The sequence below is a fragment of the Phyllobates terribilis genome, unplaced genomic scaffold, assembly GCF_046119375.1.
Source record: "Phyllobates terribilis strain yellow unplaced genomic scaffold, ASM4611937v1 Scaffold_108__1_contigs__length_5656254, whole genome shotgun sequence".
Lineage (NCBI taxonomy): Eukaryota > Metazoa > Chordata > Amphibia > Anura > Dendrobatidae > Phyllobates > Phyllobates terribilis.
Window position 1 is genome coordinate 2,450,827 of NW_027362868.1, and position 15,646 is coordinate 2,466,472.

Below are 15,646 nucleotides of genomic sequence, written 5' to 3' on the forward strand. Positions count from 1 at the left end.
CACAATATAATTGACCTTTCAGTATATTGTTGCACACACACCATCTATTTAGCAAATGCCCTTGTTATCAACAGCAGCCTTTTAAACTCACCTGAGCTAACAGGTATGTGAGCTGGTTACTCTGCTGCGCTTAAAATTTCTTTTTTGGTTTGCTACAATGCCTTTTCTGAAACGTTGTCTCCCTCTGCTGGAACACTGACTTCTTTCATTTAATGCCTGCAGACTATAAAAGAGAAACCAACCCAAAAAGTTTGGTTGATTAGTCTGTGGCATTCTTTTAAACTGTTGCTTATGGCGGTCTCTGTGAGCTTCTCAGTGACATTCAGCCATCCAGGTATCCCGCCTGCAGTAGACGGAATGTGGCAATGGAACGCTGGCTGCGCGTGTCATAATAGGCTCTGAGCCTTTATATACCTGCGCACAGCAGCAGCCACCTTCAGTCTGCTGCTGGACAGCCAGCAGCAGCAGCAGCAGGAGAGGTAATTAATCAGCAACCCTCCTGCTAAGGGTAGACAGCTGCTCGTTCCACCCCCCCCCCCCCGCCTTAATTGGTTCTCCTCCCTTCCAACGGTGTTGAGGCGGGTGGGAACAGCCGGGGGTTGAGGGTACTGTGCTAAAAGAGGTGGAGTTATGCAGATCTAAAACGCGTGGATTGCAGCAGCAGCAAGCCGAAAAGTGCAGGCATGTGAGGGATCTAGAGGTTGACAGCATGTCTTCTTAACGGGAGTCCAGGTGGCCATCTCCACAAATGGACTTTTCAGAATCCTTGGGTGGCACCGTAGTCGGAAACCAATTCTGGTTATCGCTTCTCGGCCTTTTGGCTAAGATCAAGTGTAGTATCTGTTCTTATCAGTTTAATATCTGATACGTCCCCTATCTGGGGACCATATATTAAATGGATTTTTAGAACAGGGAGATGGAAAAAGAGCTTGCTCTGTCCACTCCACGCATTGACCTGGTATTGCAGTATCTCCAGGACCGGTGCACCCCTTCTTTAATGCAGTTTCTAAAATCAGAAAGAATTGAATTCAATGCTTTTTGTTCATTTTGCTTGTTTGTCGGATTTTGGGATGGACTCTTTGGCTTTGCTTTTCTTCTCCTCATTGGATTTTTCATGTTAAAAGTTGCAGAAGCCAGATGACAAGCTCATTTTGGTTCAACTTCAGCAACTGTGCATTGCATTGCCATGTAATGTAATGTAATGCAATGCTATCTATCTAGCTCTCCCTCTATACTTCCTTTTGGATAAACAGACATATTAGGCAAGCATTTTGGAGCTTTCACCTAAATAACTACAGGTGGTGAGATAAGCTGCACAATATAATTGACCTTTCAGTATATTGTTGCACACACACCATCTATTTAGCAAATGCCCTTGTTATCAACAGCAGCCTTTTAAACTCACCTGAGCTAACAGGTATGTGAGCTGGTTACTCTGCTGCGCTTAAAATTTCTTTTTTGGTTTGCTACAATGCCTTTTCTGAAACGTTGTCTCCCTCTGCTGGAACACTGACTTCTTTCATTTAATGCCTGCAGACTATAAAAGAGAAACCAACCCAAAAAGTTTGGTTGATTAGTCTGTGGCATTCTTTTAAACTGTTGCTTATGGCGGTCTCTGTGAGCTTCTCAGTGACATTCAGCCATCCAGGTATCCCGCCTGCAGTAGACGGAATGTGGCAATGGAACGCTGGCTGCGCGTGTCATAATAGGCTCTGAGCCTTTATATACCTGCGCACAGCAGCAGCCACCTTCAGTCTGCTGCTGGACAGCCAGCAGCAGCAGCAGCAGGAGAGGTAATTAATCAGCAACCCTCCTGCTAAGGGTAGACAGCTGCTCGTTCCACCCCCCCCCCCCCGCCTTAATTGGTTCTCCTCCCTTCCAACGGTGTTGAGGCGGGTGGGAACAGCCGGGGGTTGAGGGTACTGTGCTAAAAGAGGTGGAGTTATGCAGATCTAAAACGCGTGGATTGCAGCAGCAGCAAGCCGAAAAGTGCAGGCATGTGAGGGATCTAGAGGTTGACAGCATGTCTTCTTAACGGGAGTCCAGGTGGCCATCTCCACAAATGGACTTTTCAGAATCCTTGGGTGGCACCGTAGTCGGAAACCAATTCTGGTTATCGCTTCTCGGCCTTTTGGCTAAGATCAAGTGTAGTATCTGTTCTTATCAGTTTAATATCTGATACGTCCCCTATCTGGGGACCATATATTAAATGGATTTTTAGAACAGGGAGATGGAAAAAGAGCTTGCTCTGTCCACTCCACGCATTGACCTGGTATTGCAGTATCTCCAGGACCGGTGCACCCCTTCTTTAATGCAGTTTCTAAAATCAGAAAGAATTGAATTCAATGCTTTTTGTTCATTTTGCTTGTTTGTCGGATTTTGGGATGGACTCTTTGGCTTTGCTTTTCTTCTCCTCATTGGATTTTTCATGTTAAAAGTTGCAGAAGCCAGATGACAAGCTCATTTTGGTTCAACTTCAGCAACTGTGCATTGCATTGCCATGTAATGTAATGTAATGCAATGCTATCTATCTAGCTCTCCCTCTATACTTCCTTTTGGATAAACAGACATATTAGGCAAGCATTTTGGAGCTTTCACCTAAATAACTACAGGTGGTGAGATAAGCTGCACAATATAATTGACCTTTCAGTATATTGTTGCACACACACCATCTATTTAGCAAATGCCCTTGTTATCAACAGCAGCCTTTTAAACTCACCTGAGCTAACAGGTATGTGAGCTGGTTACTCTGCTGCGCTTAAAATTTCTTTTTTGGTTTGCTACAATGCCTTTTCTGAAACGTTGTCTCCCTCTGCTGGAACACTGACTTCTTTCATTTAATGCCTGCAGACTATAAAAGAGAAACCAACCCAAAAAGTTTGGTTGATTAGTCTGTGGCATTCTTTTAAACTGTTGCTTATGGCGGTCTCTGTGAGCTTCTCAGTGACATTCAGCCATCCAGGTATCCCGCCTGCAGTAGACGGAATGTGGCAATGGAACGCTGGCTGCGCGTGTCATAATAGGCTCTGAGCCTTTATATACCTGCGCACAGCAGCAGCCACCGTCAGTCTGCTGCTGGACAGCCAGCAGCAGCAGCAGCAGGAGAGGTAATTAATCAGCAACCCTCCTGCTAAGGGTAGACAGCTGCTCGTTCCACCCCCCCCCCCGCCTTAATTGGTTCTCCTCCCTTCCAACGGTGTTGAGGCGGGTGGGAACAGCCGGGGGTTGAGGGTACTGTGCTAAAAGAGGTGGAGTTATGCAGATCTAAAACGCGTGGATTGCAGCAGCAGCAAGCCGAAAAGTGCAGGCATGTGAGGGATCTAGAGGTTGACAGCATGTCTTCTTAACGGGAGTCCAGGTGGCCATCTCCACAAATGGACTTTTCAGAATCCTTGGGTGGCACCGTAGTCGGAAACCAATTCTGGTTATCGCTTCTCGGCCTTTTGGCTAAGATCAAGTGTAGTATCTGTTCTTATCAGTTTAATATCTGATACGTCCCCTATCTGGGGACCATATATTAAATGGATTTTTAGAACAGGGAGATGGAAAAAGAGCTTGCTCTGTCCACTCCACGCATTGACCTGGTATTGCAGTATCTCCAGGACCGGTGCACCCCTTCTTTAATGCAGTTTCTAAAATCAGAAAGAATTGAATTCAATGCTTTTTGTTCATTTTGCTTGTTTGTCGGATTTTGGGATGGACTCTTTGGCTTTGCTTTTCTTCTCCTCATTGGATTTTTCATGTTAAAAGTTGCAGAAGCCAGATGACAAGCTCATTTTGGTTCAACTTCAGCAACTGTGCATTGCATTGCCATGTAATGTAATGTAATGCAATGCTATCTATCTAGCTCTCCCTCTATACTTCCTTTTGGATAAACAGACATATTAGGCAAGCATTTTGGAGCTTTCACCTAAATAACTACAGGTGGTGAGATAAGCTGCACAATATAATTGACCTTTCAGTATATTGTTGCACACACACCATCTATTTAGCAAATGCCCTTGTTATCAACAGCAGCCTTTTAAACTCACCTGAGCTAACAGGTATGTGAGCTGGTTACTCTGCTGCGCTTAAAATTTCTTTTTTGGTTTGCTACAATGCCTTTTCTGAAACGTTGTCTCCCTCTGCTGGAACACTGACTTCTTTCATTTAATGCCTGCAGACTATAAAAGAGAAACCAACCCAAAAAGTTTGGTTGATTAGTCTGTGGCATTCTTTTAAACTGTTGCTTATGGCGGTCTCTGTGAGCTTCTCAGTGACATTCAGCCATCCAGGTATCCCGCCTGCAGTAGACGGAATGTGGCAATGGAACGCTGGCTGCGCGTGTCATAATAGGCTCTGAGCCTTTATATACCTGCTCACAGCAGCAGCCACCTTCAGTCTGCTGCTGGACAGCCAGCAGCAGCAGCAGCAGGAGAGGTAATAAATCAGCAACCCTCCTGCTAAGGGTAGACAGCTGCTCGTTCCACCCCCCCCCCCCGCCTTAATTGGTTCTCCTCCCTTCCAACGGTGTTGAGGCGGGTGGGAACAGCCGGGGGTTGAGGGTACTGTGCTAAAAGAGGTGGAGTTATGCAGATCTAAAACGCGTGGATTGCAGCAGCAGCAAGCCGAAAAGTGCAGGCATGTGAGGGATCTAGAGGTTGACAGCATGTCTTCTTAACGGGAGTCCAGGTGGCCATCTCCACAAATGGACTTTTCAGAATCCTTGGGTGGCACCGTAGTCGGAAACCAATTCTGGTTATCGCTTCTCGGCCTTTTGGCTAAGATCAAGTGTAGTATCTGTTCTTATCAGTTTAATATCTGATACGTCCCCTATCTGGGGACCATATATTAAATGGATTTTTAGAACAGGGAGATGGAAAAAGAGCTTGCTCTGTCCACTCCACGCATTGACCTGGTATTGCAGTATCTCCAGGACCGGTGCACCCCTTCTTTAATGCAGTTTCTAAAATCAGAAAGAATTGAATTCAATGCTTTTTGTTCATTTTGCTTGTTTGTCGGATTTTGGGATGGACTCTTTGGCTTTGCTTTTCTTCTCCTCATTGGATTTTTCATGTTAAAAGTTGCAGAAGCCAGATGACAAGCTCATTTTGGTTCAACTTCAGCAACTGTGCATTGCATTGCCATGTAATGTAATGTAATGCAATGCTATCTATCTAGCTCTCCCTCTATACTTCCTTTTGGATAAACAGACATATTAGGCAAGCATTTTGGAGCTTTCACCTAAATAACTACAGGTGGTGAGATAAGCTGCACAATATAATTGACCTTTCAGTATATTGTTGCACACACACCATCTATTTAGCAAATGCCCTTGTTATCAACAGCAGCCTTTTAAACTCACCTGAGCTAACAGGTATGTGAGCTGGTTACTCTGCTGCGCTTAAAATTTCTTTTTTGGTTTGCTACAATGCCTTTTCTGAAACGTTGTCTCCCTCTGCCGGAACACTGACTTCTTTCATTTAATGCCTGCAGACTATAAAAGAGAAACCAACCCAAAAAGTTTGGTTGATTAGTCTGTGGCATTCTTTTAAACTGTTGCTTATGGCGGTCTCTGTGAGCTTCTCAGTGACATTCAGCCATCCAGGTATCCCGCCTGCAGTAGACGGAATGTGGCAATGGAACGCTGGCTGCGCGTGTCATAATAGGCTCTGAGCCTTTATATACCTGCGCACAGCAGCAGCCACCTTCAGTCTGCTGCTGGACAGCCAGCAGCAGCAGCAGCAGGAGAGGTAATTAATCAGCAACCCTCCTGCTAAGGGTAGACAGCTGCTCGTTCCACCCCCCCCCGCCTTAATTGGTTCTCCTCCCTTCCAACGGTGTTGAGGCGGGTGGGAACAGCCGGGGGTTGAGGGTACTGTGCTAAAAGAGGTGGAGTTATGCAGATCTAAAACGCGTGGATTGCAGCAGCAGCAAGCCGAAAATTGCAGGCATGTGAGGGATCTAGAGGTTGACAGCATGTCTTCTTAACGGGAGTCCAGGTGGCCATCTCCACAAATGGACTTTTCAGAATCCTTGGGTGGCACCGTAGTCGGAAACCAATTCTGGTTATCGCTTCTCGGCCTTTTGGCTAAGATCAAGTGTAGTATCTGTTCTTATCAGTTTAATATCTGATACGTCCCCTATCTGGGGACCATATATTAAATGGATTTTTAGAACAGGGAGATGGAAAAAGAGCTTGCTCTGTCCACTCCACGCATTGACCTGGTATTGCAGTATCTCCAGGACCGGTGCACCCCTTCTTTAATGCAGTTTCTAAAATCAGAAAGAATTGAATTCAATGCTTTTTGTTCATTTTGCTTGTTTGTCGGATTTTGGGATGGACTCTTTGGCTTTGCTTTTCTTCTCCTCATTGGATTTTTCATGTTAAAAGTTGCAGAAGCCAGATGACAAGCTCATTTTGGTTCAACTTCAGCAACTGTGCATTGCATTGCCATGTAATGTAATGTAATGCAATGCTATCTATCTAGCTCTCCCTCTATACTTCCTTTTGGATAAACAGACATATTAGGCAAGCATTTTGGAGCTTTCACCTAAATAACTACAGGTGGTGAGATAAGCTGCACAATATAATTGACCTTTCAGTATATTGTTGCACACACACCATCTATTTAGCAAATGCCCTTGTTATCAACAGCAGCCTTTTAAACTCACCTGAGCTAACAGGTATGTGAGCTGGTTACTCTGCTGCGCTTAAAATTTCTTTTTTGGTTTGCTACAATGCCTTTTCTGAAACGTTGTCTCCCTCTGCTGGAACACTGACTTCTTTCATTTAATGCCTGCAGACTATAAAAGAGAAACCAACCCAAAAAGTTTGGTTGATTAGTCTGTGGCATTCTTTTAAACTGTTGCTTATGGCGGTCTCTGTGAGCTTCTCAGTGACATTCAGCCATCCAGGTATCCCGCCTGCAGTAGACGGAATGTGGCAATGGAACGCTGGCTGCGCGTGTCATAATAGGCTCTGAGCCTTTATATACCTGCGCACAGCAGCAGCCACCTTCAGTCTGCTGCTGGACAGCCAGCAGCAGCAGCAGCAGGAGAGGTAATTAATCAGCAACCCTCCTGCTAAGGGTAGACAGCTGCTCGTTCCACCCCCCCCCCGCCTTAATTGGTTCTCCTCCCTTCCAACGGTGTTGAGGCGGGTGGGAACAGCCGGGGGTTGAGGGTACTGTGCTAAAAGAGGTGGAGTTATGCAGATCTAAAACGCGTGGATTGCAGCAGCAGCAAGCCGAAAAGTGCAGGCATGTGAGGGATCTAGAGGTTGACAGCATGTCTTCTTAACGGGAGTCCAGGTGGCCATCTCCACAAATGGACTTTTCAGAATCCTTGGGTGGCACCGTAGTCGGAAACCAATTCTGGTTATCGCTTCTCGGCCTTTTGGCTAAGATCAAGTGTAGTATCTGTTCTTATCAGTTTAATATCTGATACGTCCCCTATCTGGGGACCATATATTAAATGGATTTTTAGAACAGGGAGATGGAAAAAGAGCTTGCTCTGTCCACTCCACGCATTGACCTGGTATTGCAGTATCTCCAGGACCGGTGCACCCCTTCTTTAATGCAGTTTCTAAAATCAGAAAGAATTGAATTCAATGCTTTTTGTTCATTTTGCTTGTTTGTCGGATTTTGGGATGGACTCTTTGGCTTTGCTTTTCTTCTCCTCATTGGATTTTTCATGTTAAAAGTTGCAGAAGCCAGATGACAAGCTCATTTTGGTTCAACTTCAGCAACTGTGCATTGCATTGCCATGTAATGTAATGCAATGCAATGCTATCTATCTAGCTCTCCCTCTATACTTCCTTTTGGATAAACAGACATATTAGGCAAGCATTTTGGAGCTTTCACCTAAATAACTACAGGTGGTGAGATAAGCTGCACAATATAATTGACCTTTCAGTATATTGTTGCACACACACCATCTATTTAGCAAATGCCCTTGTTATCAACAGCAGCCTTTTAAACTCACCTGAGCTAACAGGTATGTGAGCTGGTTACTCTGCTGCGCTTAAAATTTCTTTTTTGGTTTGCTACAATGCCTTTTCTGAAACGTTGTCTCCCTCTGCTGGAACACTGACTTCTTTCATTTAATGCCTGCAGACTATAAAAGAGAAACCAACCCAAAAAGTTTGGTTGATTAGTCTGTGGCATTCTTTTAAACTGTTGCTTATGGCGGTCTCTGTGAGCTTCTCAGTGACATTCAGCCATCCAGGTATCCCGCCTGCAGTAGACGGAATGTGGCAATGGAACGCTGGCTGCGCGTGTCATAATAGGCTCTGAGCCTTTATATACCTGCGCACAGCAGCAGCCACCTTCAGTCTGCTGCTGGACAGCCAGCAGCAGCAGGAGAGGTAATTAATCAGCAACCCTCCTGCTAAGGGTAGACAGCTGCTCGTTCCACCCCCCCCCACCCGCCTTAATTGGTTCTCCTCCCTTCCAACGGTGTTGAGGCGGGTGGGAACAGCCGGGGGTTGAGGGTACTGTGCTAAAAGAGGTGGAGTTATGCAGATCTAAAACGCGTGGATTGCAGCAGCAGCAAGCCGAAAAGTGCAGGCATGTGAGGGATCTAGAGGTTGACAGCATGTCTTCTTAACGGGAGTCCAGGTGGCCATCTCCACAAATGGACTTTTCAGAATCCTTGGGTGGCACCGTAGTCGGAAACCAATTCTGGTTATCGCTTCTCGGCCTTTTGGCTAAGATCAAGTGTAGTATCTGTTCTTATCAGTTTAATATCTGATACGTCCCCTATCTGGGGACCATATATTAAATGGATTTTTAGAACAGGGAGATGGAAAAAGAGCTTGCTCTGTCCACTCCACGCATTGACCTGGTATTGCAGTATCTCCAGGACCGGTGCACCCCTTCTTTAATGCAGTTTCTAAAATCAGAAAGAATTGAATTCAATGCTTTTTGTTCATTTTGCTTGTTTGTCGGATTTTGGGATGGACTCTTTGGCTTTGCTTTTCTTCTCCTCATTGGATTTTTCATGTTAAAAGTTGCAGAAGCCAGATGACAAGCTCATTTTGGTTCAACTTCAGCAACTGTGCATTGCATTGCCATGTAATGTAATGTAATGCAATGCTATCTATCTAGCTCTCCCTCTATACTTCCTTTTGGATAAACAGACATATTAGGCAAGCATTTTGGAGCTTTCACCTAAATAACTACAGGTGGTGAGATAAGCTGCACAATATAATTGACCTTTCAGTATATTGTTGCACACACACCATCTATTTAGCAAATGCCCTTGTTATCAACAGCAGCCTTTTAAACTCACCTGAGCTAACAGGTATGTGAGCTGGTTACTCTGCTGCGCTTAAAATTTCTTTTTTGGTTTGCTACAATGCCTTTTCTGAAACGTTGTCTCCCTCTGCTGGAACACTGACTTCTTTCATTTAATGCCTGCAGACTATAAAAGAGAAACCAACCCAAAAAGTTTGGTTGATTAGTCTGTGGCATTCTTTTAAACTGTTGCTTATGGCGGTCTCTGTGAGCTTCTCAGTGACATTCAGCCATCCAGGTATCCCGCCTGCAGTAGACGGAATGTGGCAATGGAACGCTGGCTGCGCGTGTCATAATAGGCTCTGAGCCTTTATATACCTGCGCACAGCAGCAGCCACCTTCAGTCTTCTGCTGGACAGCCAGCAGCAGCAGCAGCAGGAGAGGTAATTAATCAGCAACCCTCCTGCTAAGGGTAGACAGCTGCTCGTTCCACCCCCCCCCCCCGCCTTAATTGGTTCTCCTCCCTTCCAACGGTGTTGAGGCGGGTGGGAACAGCCGGGGGTTGAGGGTACTGTGCTAAAAGAGGTGGAGTTATGCAGATCTAAAACGCGTGGATTGCAGCAGCAGCAAGCCGAAAAGTGCAGGCATGTGAGGGATCTAGAGGTTGACAGCATGTCTTCTTAACGGGAGTCCAGGTGGCCATCTCCACAAATGGACTTTTCAGAATCCTTGGGTGGCACCGTAGTCGGAAACCAATTCTGGTTATCGCTTCTCGGCCTTTTGGCTAAGATCAAGTGTAGTATCTGTTCTTATCAGTTTAATATCTGATACGTCCCCTATCTGGGGACCATATATTAAATGGATTTTTAGAACAGGGAGATGGAAAAAGAGCTTGCTCTGTCCACTCCACGCATTGACCTGGTATTGCAGTATCTCCAGGACCGGTGCACCCCTTCTTTAATGCAGTTTCTAAAATCAGAAAGAATTGAATTCAATGCTTTTTGTTCATTTTGCTTGTTTGTCGGATTTTGGGATGGACTCTTTGGCTTTGCTTTTCTTCTCCTCATTGGATTTTTCATGTTAAAAGTTGCAGAAGCCAGATGACAAGCTCATTTTGGTTCAACTTCAGCAACTGTGCATTGCATTGCCATGTAATGTAATGTAATGCAATGCTATCTATCTAGCTCTCCCTCTATACTTCCTTTTGGATAAACAGACATATTAGGCAAGCATTTTGGAGCTTTCACCTAAATAACTACAGGTGGTGAGATAAGCTGCACAATATAATTGACCTTTCAGTATATTGTTGCACACACACCATCTATTTAGCAAATGCCCTTGTTATCAACAGCAGCCTTTTAAACTCACCTGAGCTAACAGGTATGTGAGCTGGTTACTCTGCTGCGCTTAAAATTTCTTTTTTGGTTTGCTACAATGCCTTTTCTGAAACGTTGTCTCCCTCTGCTGGAACACTGACTTCTTTCATTTAATGCCTGCAGACTATAAAAGAGAAACCAACCCAAAAAGTTTGGTTGATTAGTCTGTGGCATTCTTTTAAACTGTTGCTTATGGCGGTCTCTGTGAGCTTCTCAGTGACATTCAGCCATCCAGGTATCCCGCCTGCAGTAGACGGAATGTGGCAATGGAACGCTGGCTGCGCGTGTCATAATAGGCTCTGAGCCTTTATATACCTGCGCACAGCAGCAGCCACCTTCAGTCTGCTGCTGGACAGCCAGCAGCAGCAGCAGCAGGAGAGGTAATTAATCAGCAACCCTCCTGCTAAGGGTAGACAGCTGCTCGTTCCACCCCCCCCCCCCGCCTTAATTGGTTCTCCTCCCTTCCAACGGTGTTGAGGCGGGTGGGAACAGCCGGGGGTTGAGGGTACTGTGCTAAAAGAGGTGGAGTTATGCAGATCTAAAACGCGTGGATTGCAGCAGCAGCAAGCCGAAAAGTGCAGGCATGTGAGGGATCTAGAGGTTGACAGCATGTCTTCTTAACGGGAGTCCAGGTGGCCATCTCCACAAATGGACTTTTCAGAATCCTTGGGTGGCACCGTAGTCGGAAACCAATTCTGGTTATCGCTTCTCGGCCTTTTGGCTCAGATCAAGTGTAGTATCTGTTCTTTTAAGAACACAAGAGCTACGATCTACACTTGACGAGAGCGATCGAACTCGGAAGGAGAAGAGCTTCGGAGCCCAGCTGACATCGGAGAAGGAAGGCGGATATCGGTGGGAGGAAGAAGCTCTAAAGAATCCAGAAGAAGACGAAGACTCGGAGAAGAATCGGGCTGTCCTGTGGAATCTTCGAGGAAGAAAATCATCGAGACAAAGACCTTTCGGGGAATTTGTCCAGAACACGACGGGAGAAGAATCTGCATAGCTCCACCCATTCCGGGAAGAGTTCCAGATCCAGCTCCAAGAAGTAACTGCAGGAGGAAAGCCATGGCAAGCGCTGCGAGGAAGACCGAAAAGAAGAGCCTGGAGCAGGGGACAGCCAGGAGGGCCCAGCCAGGAGCCTATTCTGACCCCAAGGACTCTGCCTCCACGACTGGCCAGCAGAAGGGACCCCAGAAGCGCCGCCACGAAGCTCCAGCCCTGGAGCCATGGATGCGGCAGACGGTGGCCCTGAAGCTGAAGGAAGTGGATGGGAGGGTGCCGGATATGTCCTCGGACGTGTTCTGCCAGAAGATGCTGCTGGATCGAGGCTTCTCCAGGTCGGACACCCTCAGCATCCAGACCTTCTTGACGGGGATCTTCTTCGTCACCTTCGCCACTGTGAACACCTGTAGGAGGTTCTGGGAAATGGTAAGCGCAAAAGGACCGGATAATTCTTTCTCTGCCTTTACAGGTAGCTGCCCTATCCAGAGGGACGAAAGGAGGATCACGGTCTCCATGCGCAACCCGCACACCCCAGGCCAAGACATCTGTACCTTCCTGAGACGCTTCTGTTTGGTTGTGAAGGAACCCTCTCACATCCTGAATGGACTCGGCTTCTGGACAGGTAAGTGGTCGGTGACCGTTAGACTTCACAGGGACCTGGCGTACTCAGACGGACTTCGGCACCTGCCCCCGACATTCTCCCTGGGCAACTCCTACGGCCTCATCTATTACCCGGACATGCCGCGGAACTGCAGGAGATGCGGCAAGAACGGCCACGAGATGAAGGACTGCAAGGAGGATGCCTGCAGGATTTGTCGAGTGACAGGACACAGCTCGAAGGACTGCCCGAAGAAGACGTCCTGCAACCTGTGTGGGCTGGCGGCTCATCTGTACAAGGATTGCCCCAAGCGTGAGAGATCCTGGGCATCGGTGGTTGCGACGACCCCAGCTCCGGAGGACAAGGCCCCGACGACCAGGCCTGTGAAGGTCAAGGACGCGACGACCAAGGCCCCAGCGGCCAAGGCTGAGACGACCAAGGCCAAAGCGGTCAAGGAGTCGGTGGCCAAAGCCCCAGCGACGGTCCCAGCAGCTCCGAAGCAGAAGAAAAAGTCAAAGGAGGGTAAGAGTTCTGTCACCCCTCTCTCGATCCCTCCCCCTGCCACCCCCGTCCAATCCCCCCCCACCCCGGCCACCCCTGCTGAGGATTCCACTTCCTCTTCCTCCTTCCCCTACTCCTCAGCAGGTGTCCTTTCCCCTGCCCCGGCAGCCACTCTCCCTCCCCAGACCATGGTAGCGGTGGAATTAACCTTTCCTCCACCCGCCGCTATCTATTCCGAGGAGGATTTTCCCCTTCTTGTCTCCCCAGTTCCAACCCGGGGAAAGAGGAAGGTGGAGGACAGCCCTGCTACTGAATCCTCCAAGAAGAAGATTCTGGATTTCGTAGGCGAAAAGGAGGATACCCTCCCTGAGCCAGAAGAGATGCAGCACATGGTTGAGACCCTGGTGGCCGAGCCAGAAGAGGAGGAACTGGTGGTCGCCGAGATCGAGGCCGCGCTGCTTGACCAGATGGAGGAAGAGGGCCTGCTGGTGATCCCGTCACCAGCAGTCAACACCGACGAGGGACCACCCGACCGGAGTGGTAACTAAGGTGTATTGCCTGCGCTAACTTTTTCTTTTTTCCCTACATGATGGCTAATATTAACTTATTTTCCATTAATGTCAGGAGCATCAAGGACAAGTTCAGACGTCAGACTATTTATGCCTTCCTTACTTCCCAGTTGTGTGATGTTTATATGTTGCAGGAATGTTCCCTTCCCTCCTCTAGGTCCTTCAAACATCTGGCCAGGGAGTGGTCCCACGGTCCATCCTACTGGTCTGGTGGGGGTGACTGCAAGTCTGCGGGGGTCGCAATTCTGATCAGGGGGGGCGCATTCACGCTTGAGTCTGTCCAGGAGCTCATCTGCGGCAGGGCTCTTGTTGTAGATGGCAACTGGGCAGGAGAACCTGTCAGGTTCATCAACGTGTATGCGTCCCCACTGAAGAATGAGCGTTTGGAGCTTTTCCAGACCCTGCGGCTTCAGCTTGCCACCACCAGGACCTTAGTGATGGCCGGGGATTTCAACTGCCCCATCGAGGAGGATGGTCGTAGTTCTGGCACATCTGCCAAGTTGGACATCACGTCCAAGCTGCTCATCGAGATGGTAACCGAGGCCTCTCTTCAGGACGTGGTGGGCTCCATGGGGAGAGGCTCCACAAACTATTCGTGGAGCCGACCCGATGGCTCACTCCGCTCCAGGATTGACTTTGTGTTCACCTCTCGGGCAGTCAGGCAGAGTAGGCACTCGATGGTCCCCTGCTTCTTCTCCGACCACAGAGCCATTCACTTACAAGGTGTCCTCGGCGACGGTTTTCCGTCCGGCCCCGGCTCCTGGAAGCTGAATTGTGCTCTGCTGGCTCAGGATGAAGTCGTGGAGGAGCTGAGAGCAGCCTACGCAATGTGGCAGTCCTACAAGGGTAGCTTCCAAACAGTCTCTGATTGGTGGGAATATGTTAAACTTGAGTTTCGCTGTTTCTTTCAGGCCAAGGGTCGACAACAGGCGTGTGAGAAGAGGAGGGACTTCAGAGGGCTGCAGCACGAGCTGCGGTCGCTGCAGGACCTTCTTCACTGCGGCTGGGACGTGAGGGAGGAGCTGGAGGAGACCAAGAAGAGCCTGAAAAGGCACTTTGAGGAGGAGTCCAAGCGAATCGTCTTCCGTTCCAAAGTGGAGAATCTGGAGAAGGGTGAGAAATGTAACTCATTCTTTTTCAGGAAACTTCATGCCGGTCACACGCCCCTGAACGAGCTGCGAGACGAGAGCGGAAACATGCAACGTGGGAAGGAGGATGTGATGAGGGTAGTCAGCGACTTCTACAGCGAACTCTACTTCCACAAGACTACCGACCCCGACGCTGCTGATAAGTTCCTGTCAGGTATCACTAACCATCTTGATCCTGCAGGCACGGCAGCCTTGGACAAACCTCTGATGGTGGGCGAATTGCTCTCTGCCGCTAAATCCTTTAGGACCGGCAGGACCCCGGGCAGTGATGGTCTTCCAGCGGAGCTCTATGTAGCGCTGGGAGACCTCATCTGTCCGGACCTGTTGGATCTGTACGAGGAGATGGTGGTGGAGGGTAGAATGCCTCCATCTTTGAGGGAAGGAATGGTCACGATCCTGTACAAGCGGAAGGGAGAGAGGTGCGACCTGAGAAATTGGCGTCCCATCACTCTGCTCAACGTGGACTACAAGATCCTGGCCAAGACGATGGCGACACGACTTAAGACGGTCATCGGACGGATCATCCACCCGGACCAGACCTGCGGCATCCCTGGACGTCGCATCGCAGACAGCCTCGCTCTCGTGCGGGACACGGTCGAGTACATCAAGGTCCGCCGCGCACACGCGGCCCTGGTCTCCTTGGATCAGGAGAAGGCCTTCGACCGGGTTTCCCACGAGTTCATGGGCCGAGCTCTGCACCGGTTAGGTTTGGGTAACATGTTTTGTTCGTATGTCCGTCTGATGTATTTTGATATCCACAGCTCGGTGTTGGTGAACGGCTGGAAGACTGACCCCTTCCCTGTCCTCTCTGGGGTCAGACAAGGCTGCCCTCTATCACCTCTTCTTTTTGTTTGTGTTATAGAACTCTTCGCAGAGGCTATCCGGCAGAATGGAGAGATCAGAGGGATCACCGCACCGGGTCCGGGACGACACGAGGTCAAGTGCTCGCTCTACATGGACGACGTCACCGTCTTCTGCGCTGATCGTGGTTCAGTCGACGCCCTCGTCCAGACGTGTGAGAGGTTCGGCCGGGCTTCAGGGGCCAAAGTCAACTGCAGGAAGTCGGAAGCCATGCTCTTCGGGGATTGGCAGCCGGCCTCCTCCGCCCCCTTCCCCTTCAACATTCAACCGGATTTCCTCAAGGTGCTGGGAGTCTGGTTCGGGAAGGAAGGAGCGGCCCTCAAGTCCTGGCAAGAACGCTTGGCCAAAGTGAAGCAACGGATCGGACTCTGGA

The 15,646-nt window shown here is 48.6% G+C and overlaps 8 non-coding genes and 1 pseudogene across 8 annotated transcripts; all 9 read left to right on the top strand.

The window, feature by feature from the left end:
- The first annotated feature begins 801 nt into the window (after nt 1-801).
- LOC141199639 (U2 spliceosomal RNA) lies at nt 802-992 on the top strand. The gene has a single exon (XR_012271387.1). It is a non-coding gene; the product is annotated as a U2 spliceosomal RNA (small nuclear RNA).
- A 1,123-nt stretch (nt 993-2,115) lies between these two features.
- Nucleotides 2,116-2,306, top strand: LOC141199640 (U2 spliceosomal RNA). The gene has a single exon (XR_012271388.1). It is a non-coding gene; the product is annotated as a U2 spliceosomal RNA (small nuclear RNA).
- Nucleotides 2,307-3,427: 1,121 nt separating this feature from the next.
- LOC141199641 (U2 spliceosomal RNA) lies at nt 3,428-3,618 on the top strand. Its single transcript, XR_012271389.1, has one exon. It is a non-coding gene; the product is annotated as a U2 spliceosomal RNA (small nuclear RNA).
- A 1,122-nt stretch (nt 3,619-4,740) lies between these two features.
- Nucleotides 4,741-4,931, top strand: LOC141199642 (U2 spliceosomal RNA). The gene has a single exon (XR_012271390.1). It is a non-coding gene; the product is annotated as a U2 spliceosomal RNA (small nuclear RNA).
- A 1,119-nt stretch (nt 4,932-6,050) lies between these two features.
- Nucleotides 6,051-6,241, top strand: LOC141199643 (U2 spliceosomal RNA). Its single transcript, XR_012271391.1, has one exon. It is a non-coding gene; the product is annotated as a U2 spliceosomal RNA (small nuclear RNA).
- A 1,120-nt stretch (nt 6,242-7,361) lies between these two features.
- LOC141199645 (U2 spliceosomal RNA) lies at nt 7,362-7,552 on the top strand. Its single transcript, XR_012271393.1, has one exon. It is a non-coding gene; the product is annotated as a U2 spliceosomal RNA (small nuclear RNA).
- Nucleotides 7,553-8,669: 1,117 nt separating this feature from the next.
- LOC141199646 (U2 spliceosomal RNA) lies at nt 8,670-8,860 on the top strand. Its single transcript, XR_012271394.1, has one exon. It is a non-coding gene; the product is annotated as a U2 spliceosomal RNA (small nuclear RNA).
- Nucleotides 8,861-9,982: 1,122 nt separating this feature from the next.
- Nucleotides 9,983-10,173, top strand: LOC141199647 (U2 spliceosomal RNA). Its single transcript, XR_012271395.1, has one exon. It is a non-coding gene; the product is annotated as a U2 spliceosomal RNA (small nuclear RNA).
- A 1,122-nt stretch (nt 10,174-11,295) lies between these two features.
- On the top strand, nt 11,296-11,373 carry LOC141200985 (U2 spliceosomal RNA; annotated as a pseudogene).
- Nucleotides 11,374-15,646: the final 4,273 nt, after the last annotated feature.